The sequence below is a fragment of the Oreochromis niloticus genome, linkage group LG5, assembly GCF_001858045.2.
Source record: "Oreochromis niloticus isolate F11D_XX linkage group LG5, O_niloticus_UMD_NMBU, whole genome shotgun sequence".
NCBI classification, from domain to species: Eukaryota; Metazoa; Chordata; class Actinopteri; order Cichliformes; family Cichlidae; genus Oreochromis; species Oreochromis niloticus.
The window spans coordinates 6,912,269-6,922,096 of NC_031970.2; positions in this window are offsets into that span (position 1 = coordinate 6,912,269).

Sequence of the window (9,828 nt, forward strand, 5' to 3'; positions counted from 1 at the left end):
CATGATATTTTCATAGTTTACTCTGCACCATCTCACACAGCACAGCTCATATACATAATATCCCTCGATTTACGACCCATGATGATTGCAAATGATTTCATTTGGTCTTTCTGCCAAGCCTCACTCCAATGAATATTAATCATGAGTACAAATGTTGTAAATATAGTGGTTTTAATGTCCCTCTTTATTTGGTAAAACCCTTTCTACAGCAATTACTACAGCCATTACACATTCATTACTGTAAGATGTGTGGTACTGTTATTCAAGATACATGCAGTGGACATTCAAAAGGGAATAAAGGCAGATATTTCTTCCTTGTTGAAGTAAAGAAACCCATTTTAATAGCTGTTAGAAAGAGAAATAGATAAACAGTAGGTTGAAAGGGGGATTGAAAAAAGGTAGCAGTCAAGAAAAGGAAATAAAGGCAATGAGGTGGACATGGGCCAAAAGTGTTTTCTGATCAGTTTCAATGCATGAACAACTGGAGAAGCAGAGCAAGAAGGTAAAACATGTAGAAAAGATAGTGAAATCGTGACTATGCCAAATAGAAAGATTGCATTTACAAAGGAGAGAAAGCAGCTCAGATAATCACTTTGCTATAGAGCCAAAAAAAAGAGAACAAAAAACAATGTGGGTGTGGATTAATAAATTCACAGGGACCCCAGTAGCCTTGATTGTACTTGAGTAGTCATCTTATGACTCACTTACAAAACATCAAAGCCCACCCCTCATTATCCAAAACATAAAGCCACACTACAGAGTAACAAACATGTGAATCCTGCTCATCCAGCCTACTGCAGGGATGCAAAGAAAATGCACAATCTGAAAAGACTCATCAACTGCAGTGTTGACCAACATCTTAGGACCGGCTGCTGTGTAGCAGCTGCTCATGAAAGCCCACCACTTAGAGAGAAATGATTTTGACTCTGGGAACCTCTTAAGCTTTGAGCAGCAGAGCAAATAAACACCATACAAAAATCCTACGTGAAATTCATAACAGCCGATAGTGCACGCACAAAACGGATTCAAATCAGGTGGGGGTGGGATGAGGAATTCGAATGTAAACGCAGCACCCCGCCATAAGGATGAAATGGTGAATAGAAAGCTTTGTGGCAGAGTGTTAAAGCTTGTTTGTCAACAGCAAATGGACCCAGAAAATGCAGGTGTGTTAAAGTAACAGACAATTTAAGCAATTATACACTAAAGCATTGATGGTAGTCGACTCTAATGGTGATGCAAATGATCCTTTCTGAAGGTTGTTTGTTTATGACATACTTCTGTGGATATTCAGTGGTGAATATTACATTTGCATTCACCCATGTTTTTAAATTATATACAGCCTATGGAAAACCCATCAGCAGTAGGGCTGACACAGACCCATCTATTGATGCTGTCACTGTCACATGAATAACTCCAACCCACCATTAAAAGGACAAAGCCAACTTTGCAATGTGAAAGCAAATGTGTGAAGATGCAGAGTACTGCGTGTTTACGTGGTGAAAAAGCCCCAAGCTGATTGCACTGCATCATCAAAGCAAAAGAGACAAAACCTTGTACTGTACAATAGAGAAAATTAAGAGGAGATATAGTGATTCTACCATTATATTTCATTGCCCTTCAGAAAATCGCAACGTTATCGTAGTTCAGTGCTTTAATTAAAACTCTAATGAGCACACTGGATGGTCCAAGAACTCCAAGGCTGATTTATGACAAAGTTATAAATTACACAGAGTAATGAATATTTTCAATTATAGCAGTCCTGGCTGACAAAATCATCAGCCTCAGTGCGTTCAAATGTGACAAACCTCACTCTCTGAAAGTTTAGTCTGGATTTCATGTGAGAGGCACAAGAATTTTCTAATTCTTGTCTTGTACTACAGCAACATGTATGCCCACACACACACACATAAAAATGTGCTGATAGATGAAAATGCTAAAACAGTAGGATCTTACAGCCCAACCTCCTGTTGGGTTACTAATGGCCTGCATCATAATAATATGTACCAGTTACTCAAAGACATCAAAGCACTAAGCATTATGACTTTAACTCTCAGTTTTCAAAAATGTGCTAAAATATTCAAAAATGTTGAAATTAGTGTTTGAATTAGACTTAAATGCAAAATAGCAGATTATTATGTATCTACACGTTTGACACACACTGACAAACATCAGCATGTGTGCAAGATTTCATAGTTTTCTAATAGTTTAAGCTATTTCACTCAATTCCACAGACGTGAACCTCATGGTGGCTCACCAGAATAAAGCAGAGGAAAAAAAGGGTGCAAGTTCCATATTTCATGTGAATTAACCTGTATCAAAGCATTGAGCTGACTGGTCAAGAGACCAACATTACGTTCCCTAATTGTTCCGTCACACTAGCTTAAAAATAAGCGACTACAATCACCTTGCAACTAGTTGCCTGGTGGTCGGACTCAGGCTCACTGCAAATATACAATACAATGTATTACAACAGCATTAGATAAAATCCTATGAAAACCTCTGCAAAGGCTTCAAAATATGTCAAAAAATATAAAATATATATATATATATATATATAAATATAAAAAGTTACATAAAACACAAAAATGTAAAAAACATACAAAAATTCTAACAGAAATTCTGAAGAGGAAAGCGAAAGACACATCATACTGCACACAGAGACATTTTCACATTCTGCAGGGATTCACTGTACAATGCATTCCCCTAAAAAATGCACTGGTCCCAGCAGTCTTTAGTGCAGTCATGACCTTTGAATAAAGAATATTTTTTAATCTTTTTGTCTTAATTGCTCTGAAACATCTGCCCGAGGGCAGCAGTTCAAATGGAAAGTGTCTACCTTGGGAAAGGTCTTGTATTTATTTATTTTTTTTTTTTTGAGGCAGCAGGAACTGTAAGTTCTTTTGTGTAGTTACTGAGAACGGGCTGAATTCATTTCTCTCTCATCTAATCGATAACCAGTTCCTAGATTTTGATTGCCATCCAATTTATGAATGGATACAATGCCAACATGTCGCAATTGATCTGAGTTAGACTGCACCAATGTGCACTACTCACTTGCATTGCATGTGCACTTGTCTGTGCAGTAGGGGACTCAACTACCTTAGTACCTCATGCTGTTTATATTCCTACATAAAAGCAAGGTTGCCCAGTCTTTACTGTCATTGTGCAGCAAATACGCCACTTTTCATGGAGGAATTTGGGGATTGATGTTTCATCTTAATGAGTTTCTGGATGGACTCTGAATATACTGATTTAATGCAAGGGTGGGAAGACACATGGCTTAAACTAATCACAGTAGACAAGACCAGGGAAGCAAAACCAAACACCATAAACACAAGAAGAGGGGCTGACAAAATAAAACAGGAAGCAACAAAACATTTGAACATCCATACTGGGGGAAATTAGCAACTGAATACAGGAAACACAGGAAAGGCCAAAAATAAAAAATCAGGAGACTGCAGCATAAATCCAGGCTGGTAAGAAATTTTGTATTGCTAGATTCTGCATTGTTGATATTGAAAAAAAGAGAGTGGTTGTTACCTTAATTTATGGCAAGTTTCTGAGCTCTCCATAAACAGCTGTCTCTCGAATGTGAACATTACAGGGACAGCTATCAGCTACTTGCAACCTAAAAAAAAAAAATTGTAGAAAAGCACAGCAACACTAACTTTTGTACTTTCTGAAACTGTCCTTACATCAAAAGGACCATCGCTGACTGAAAGTTCAAAATAAAAAGTGTGTGTTTGAAGCAGATGGAGAAAAAAGAATGAAAGAATGCGAAAATCAAAGAAAGCGATACACTAGCGCCAGTGTTTGAACACTCTGACCAATCAGGCATGGGTCAGTGGCCATATACTCACAATGAAAAGTAAGGTATGATGTTGTGATGACATTTAGATGATATTTTCACAGACCGAGTTAATTTTAGCTTGAAAGCTGCATGCATGCTCTGAACTTAATCAGCTTTAAAAGTCAAACACAGAAACAACTGAAATGTATTACTTTGATGAGGGCAGTGTCGAGTTCAAATATTATCCTCTACTCTAAAACAGCGAGCGTGGTTACTTTCCTGTCATTATCGAGTCATTTATTTAACACGCTACCAGACTATTTTGTGAAAGACTTTATTCTGTGAAACACTTACTGAGGATACATTGCTGTAATTTTACAAGATGAGTTATGAATACACACTTTAATTCACACTTTACTAGAAATATGCTGCATTTTCTGCAACTACACAAAAAAAATACATTCGAAACTCACTTTAAACTACTTTGTCCGAAGATATTTTACCTTCCATGACTTCCCAGTACTGACTTGATGATATTACACCCAATTTGCATTGGCTATTATTATACCTCATTTATAAAAGCTCTGTCACTAACCTTATTCTGGAGCTTTAATTTCCAACTCAATTAGATTAGAGTGAAGTATGACCGAGTACTTAAAATTTTGAGACTGCTGGATTCATTTTTGGCTATGTCCATTTTTCTTCCTTGCATGGAATGTGCAATATGGGGGAAATACCTTATCTAAATACCAACATCCGTTTGGCATTGATGCTTAAAATGAATTTTTTTAAAGCCTTGTGATGTCCTTCTGTTACTATGGTGTTCTAATTTATTTTAACTCAGTTCAGATCTTTTGGGTAAAAAACAAAACAACACAAAAAACAACTTTTTCTCTCATTTGGCTGTCATCTTAGACTTTTCAGTGATCTTTTTACTGATGAAAATGATAGAAAATGGAGTTTATTCTAAGGATCTTTTCCATAGTGAACACTGAAATTATGGCTCGCTATCAAGACTGAAATAGGGCACTGCACAAAAATACCCAGGCCAGATAGACATAAACAAACAATCTTCTTCAACTGGTCTGATTGTGCCTTTGAGACAATCTGTCTGGTGAGTGATAATGGCAAAGCTAGAAGTAAACACTGCACTATATGAGCAGTCACAGCCTGCCATTTCACATCGAGAAAAAGAATTACTTTACTCACCTGAGAAGTCAAATGGCATTTATTTGAGTCCAGCCACAGATTGTACTTAGCACAAAGACTTTGATGAGTTCTAAATATCTGGTGATGGTTACATTTACTTGGTGCTCATCTTTTAAAGAGTTACAGAAAAAAATATAGTTTCACATTATTTATTAATTTCTTGGAGTATCTGCTCAGATTCTGTTTTTCTGACAGGAATATACCCCTCAAATCCCCTCAAACAGGTCTTTGATTCAGAGGGGGGTGGAGACATGCTTTGAAAGTCCTCCAGGGTTTATGTCTCTGAATCAATAGTGTCACCATTTCAACATAAAAGTGAAAAGTGCCCGGCTTTCAGAGCAATGCCGCGGCAGGGTGGCAGGGATACTTCCAGCTGCTCAAAAGGTAATCTATCCTTTGTCTATTGATTTATCACAGCCAAAATTGGTGGGTTGGATTGAAGGACAGAAAGGATGTATATATGTATTTTATTTTCACCCCATTAAAAATGCACATATTAAAAAAATGTCATTTAAAAAGCGACTGATTCGAATCAAACTGACTTTTTTGTGTCAAAGTCAGAAAACAACAGCAAATTTCCCAGATTGAAAGAAAAGTTTGATGGAAATTTTCACAGAGAAAGTTTGTGGTCTATGACCTGGTTTAATCCATGTTTTGAAACTAGCCCTGTGTCTCATGCCCCATTTAGCAAGCCATGTCTGAGACTCTTAATTGTGCAGGCTAGCACATGAATTTGGACAGGGTACTTAAATTCATCATTTCAAAACATGTTTTAAATGTTCTCTATTTCTCTCTCTCTATATATAGATATAATCAGCGCTTAGGCATAATATCACTAGGGATGGGAATCGAGAACCGGTTCTCTACAAGAACCAGTTCCAAATAGTTCAATTCGTTGGAATTGTTAGTCTGCTTGCCTATCAATCCAGCTTGTTGGTTCTAGTTGCACTTGCGGTACAATCAGCTGAGCTGAGTTCATGTGCTGGAGGAGGAAAATAGTGGCACACTCCACGGTCTACAGCGTGGATATCGACATTGTACTTATATTGCACAAAAAGGATGGGAGTGTGATGCTAAAGTGGAAACTGCATCCAGGACAGAAACACCAGTATTATGCCGCTAACCAAACTTTGAATCTTTGCAAACACCTGCAAATACAGCATGCTAATGCTAAGCTAGCCAAGAACCTAGCGTGATGATAAAGCTGAGTAAACGCCGACACCAGCCCAGCAGCCAGACCCTGAACTTCAACAGGTAACAAAGGCAGTGATGAGCAGTCAGCCTGCGGCCTCCATTTCTACCTGTTCATATTTGTACAGTAGAATCACTGTGACGACTGCTCTGAAGTGTCTTTGTGCTGGTTTTCACCTCAGCTTTGTGCTGTTGGCTTTGTGTTTAAATACCAAGAAAAGCTTTAATTCATTAAAATAGGGATTTGTGTCGGTGTGTAACCTATAGGACTGTAGCCTATAGGTTTATATTACTGGATGGTGATTATGAGATAATGCGTTTCACGTCATTTTATGGAGAAACGTGGAATTAAAGAGTAGTATAACGAGTTACTTTTTTTTGGGAGTAATTAAGTAACGTACTACATTCTGTGTTATTTAGTCATCATAGGCATGAATGTCGTGGTTTTGCGAAATTTGAATTATTTTTGAATTATATTTGAAATGTTCTTGTGATTGCATCTTTAAAGAGTGAAAAAACAAGGACTGGTGCAGATTTTTGAATTTATTTTCTCTATTTATTTTTTGCTTTTCTCTAATGCAGGCATGGTCAAAATTATACACACAGGTTCAAATATACATATATACATTATATACAAATATACATTGTAAGCTCAAGCTTACCCTTAGCTGGAAAATTGTGACTGTCCACAATGGACTGAGAGGGTGCTGATGAGGAAAGAAGCCCCAGCTTCAAAATCAACACCTTCAAGCTCGACTGAAATTTATAGTTGCCAACATTCTCTGTATTATTGTACTGTCTCTACCTTACAACATAAAGCACCTTGATGTGACTGCTATGTGATTTGGCACTATATAAATAAAACTGAATTGAATTGAACTGACAAGCAAAGATACTCTCTGGAAAAAAGTTTCATGGTCAGAAGAGACAAAAACGAGCTATCACAATGACAAAGGTATGTCTGAAGTAGTAAAGGTGACTCTTTGAAACCTAACAACAATGTATCTCTCTAATTGTAAGCACAATGTAGCATCATGCTCTGTGGTTTTGCTGCCAGTGGTAGTTCATTGCAGAAAGTGGATGGAATAATAAAGAGGGAGGACTATCTTGAAATTCTTCAACTTCACCATAAATCAGCAGCTAGATGGTTGAAACTTGGACACAGGTGGGTGTTCCAGTAGGACAATGATCACAAACAAACATCAAAACTGGTTTTGACCCACTTAAAATCAACCAGTTTGAATAAAATCTACCAGTTCTGCTAAGACAGAACTGGTCACATATCCAGCCAGAGGCTTGTTAATGGCTAACAGACTGCATGTGAAAAACATGGACGTGCCCCTGGGCCTGAAAAGAGAACACAGTGCATACATGCCATAAACCTATACTTTTCATAATAGCCAGCAAATGGCAACTTCTATGGTTGGGAGTCTATGGTAGGGTTTTGTAGTCTTACTGAATACAACATGATGTTCATTTAGTGAATTATGCTCACCATTAAAGTAAAAAATGACAAGCTTTAGGTCAAGCCCACCATTATGATTATTTTAAGTCAGATCTACCCTGTGACTCAAGTCTATAATTTTTACCTTTCTACCACACAGATAGCAAGATGGCAGCCATTAAGGATGAGAAGTGAACATTGTTCTGCACTTTTGTGTACACCATCCAAATAGTTGGATTTCATCTTATATAGGTATAAGTGCCTTTATCTGCTCTAATGCAAGCTGCAAGCATGACATGTGTAACATGACTAACAAGATAACTTCTTAAAATGTCGATCAATCATGAAACACATTGGGGCTGGAGCTCAGGAGGTAGAGCTGCTAATCGGAAGCTTGGTGGGTCAATCCCTGGCTGCTCCCAGTCTGCATGCCAAATGTCCTTGGGCAAGATACTAACCCCAAGCTGCTCTCCGATGCACTCATTAAAGTATAAATGTGTGTGAATGTTAGAAAGAAAGCACTTAGGTAGGAAAAAGTGCTTGTTTTCTGTATATAGCAGCCATCTTTGCATTGTATGGTATTCTGGCTTCTTATTTTTCTAATATAGCTCTAATTCACCTTTTCTTCCTGTAACAAGTGAATTTCCCCAGTGTGGGATTAAATAAACTCTGTTTCTATGTCTTGTATGAGTGGGTCTGAATGAGTGAATGAGGCAAGTTGTATAAAGCGCTTTGAGCACTCATGTAGAGTAGAAAAGTCTATATAAGAACCAATCCATTTACATGAAAGACTAACCCTAAAGTTTGCAGTTACAAAAAAAAGTGCAACATTTCCCCACTTCTAGGTCTAAACTGCTTAAAAACTGCAAAGGAATTAAAAATCCCTGTTATCTGCTGTGCAAGAATAGAAAGACTGACAGGGATAAGGGCAGTAATTAAAGGGGCTGGGCTTAGCAAATTGTCACTTACTGTGTGCTACTTGTAAGAGGCTGAAAGAAAGGATGTGGAGGTCAGGTTTGTGGATGTAAGTTGCTTAACTTAAATGCAGGAAACTTTCCTCTTGTCACTGACCTGCAATTAAAGGTCATGTTTATAATAATCATATGGACCATCTTTCTCCCAACTTTAACCCAACTGTAATAACCATCTGTGGATGTTTACATTTTGCACTCTAAAACTTTGCCAAAGATCATGCACAGTTTTTCTGAATCATGCATTATTAACTTTCTTGCCTGGCAATAGTTTTGAACATCAAAGTTAATTTTGATTTCTGTACAGGCAGCTGCCGAATTATGAGCCCCGCAGATGGACCCAATTCGGATTAAACTTTAGAATATTTATAAAACTATCGCAAAATCTTATCAATGTCTCCTTGAATACTATCTAGCTCTGCAGATAAATACTTAAATGTGCACTGTGAAGCAGAAGAAGAAAGGATAACAAGCCATTCTGGAATTTTTATAACTCTGATATTTCTTATGAAGTAGATAATCTAATACACTTTTATAACATTGTTCAGAGATGTGCAAAAGCATTATATCTCCTTTGAGTTATTATATTGAATCTGCTGAAGATCATTTTCCATCGGTCACGAATAGAGTTGTCTAAAATGGAATAAAACAATTGTCCTCAATATCCATCATTAAAATTCACACTGCATACTACTTACAGAGGAGCAGACACAAGGAATTAGACTTTTGGAGAGTGTAGGAGCCATTATGTGATTAAATTACCATTCATAATTTTACTATTTTGTGCTTTTAGCCTGGATGGTTGCCTGGATAAACAGGCTGCCTCTTCCGAGAGAGATATGTGTTTTCCATATTGTACAATAATTTATTCAAATTGCATTTTTTTTAAGAGTTTGAGTACAATTTAAGAGCAGGAGAGAGACATGATATCTACACAGTGTCACGATGCCCTTTTATATTGATACCTTTGATTTTAACAGATGTGTTGCATTTGGCAGCTGCAAAGAATAAACTGCTACTTCCACTTTCAATGCAGTTGAGTTCAGACTCTTTGAGTAAGAAAGACTGCGTCAAGTGTTGAAGTGAAGTATTGATCCTAGCAAACCGGGTTTAGTGAAGTCCATTTCATAAGGGAAAACAACAATTTAAAAAAAAATGTCTTTTAGACATCATAAACCACACAATAAGTTGCATTTTGAGTTATGAAAGCATCTTAGTTTGAG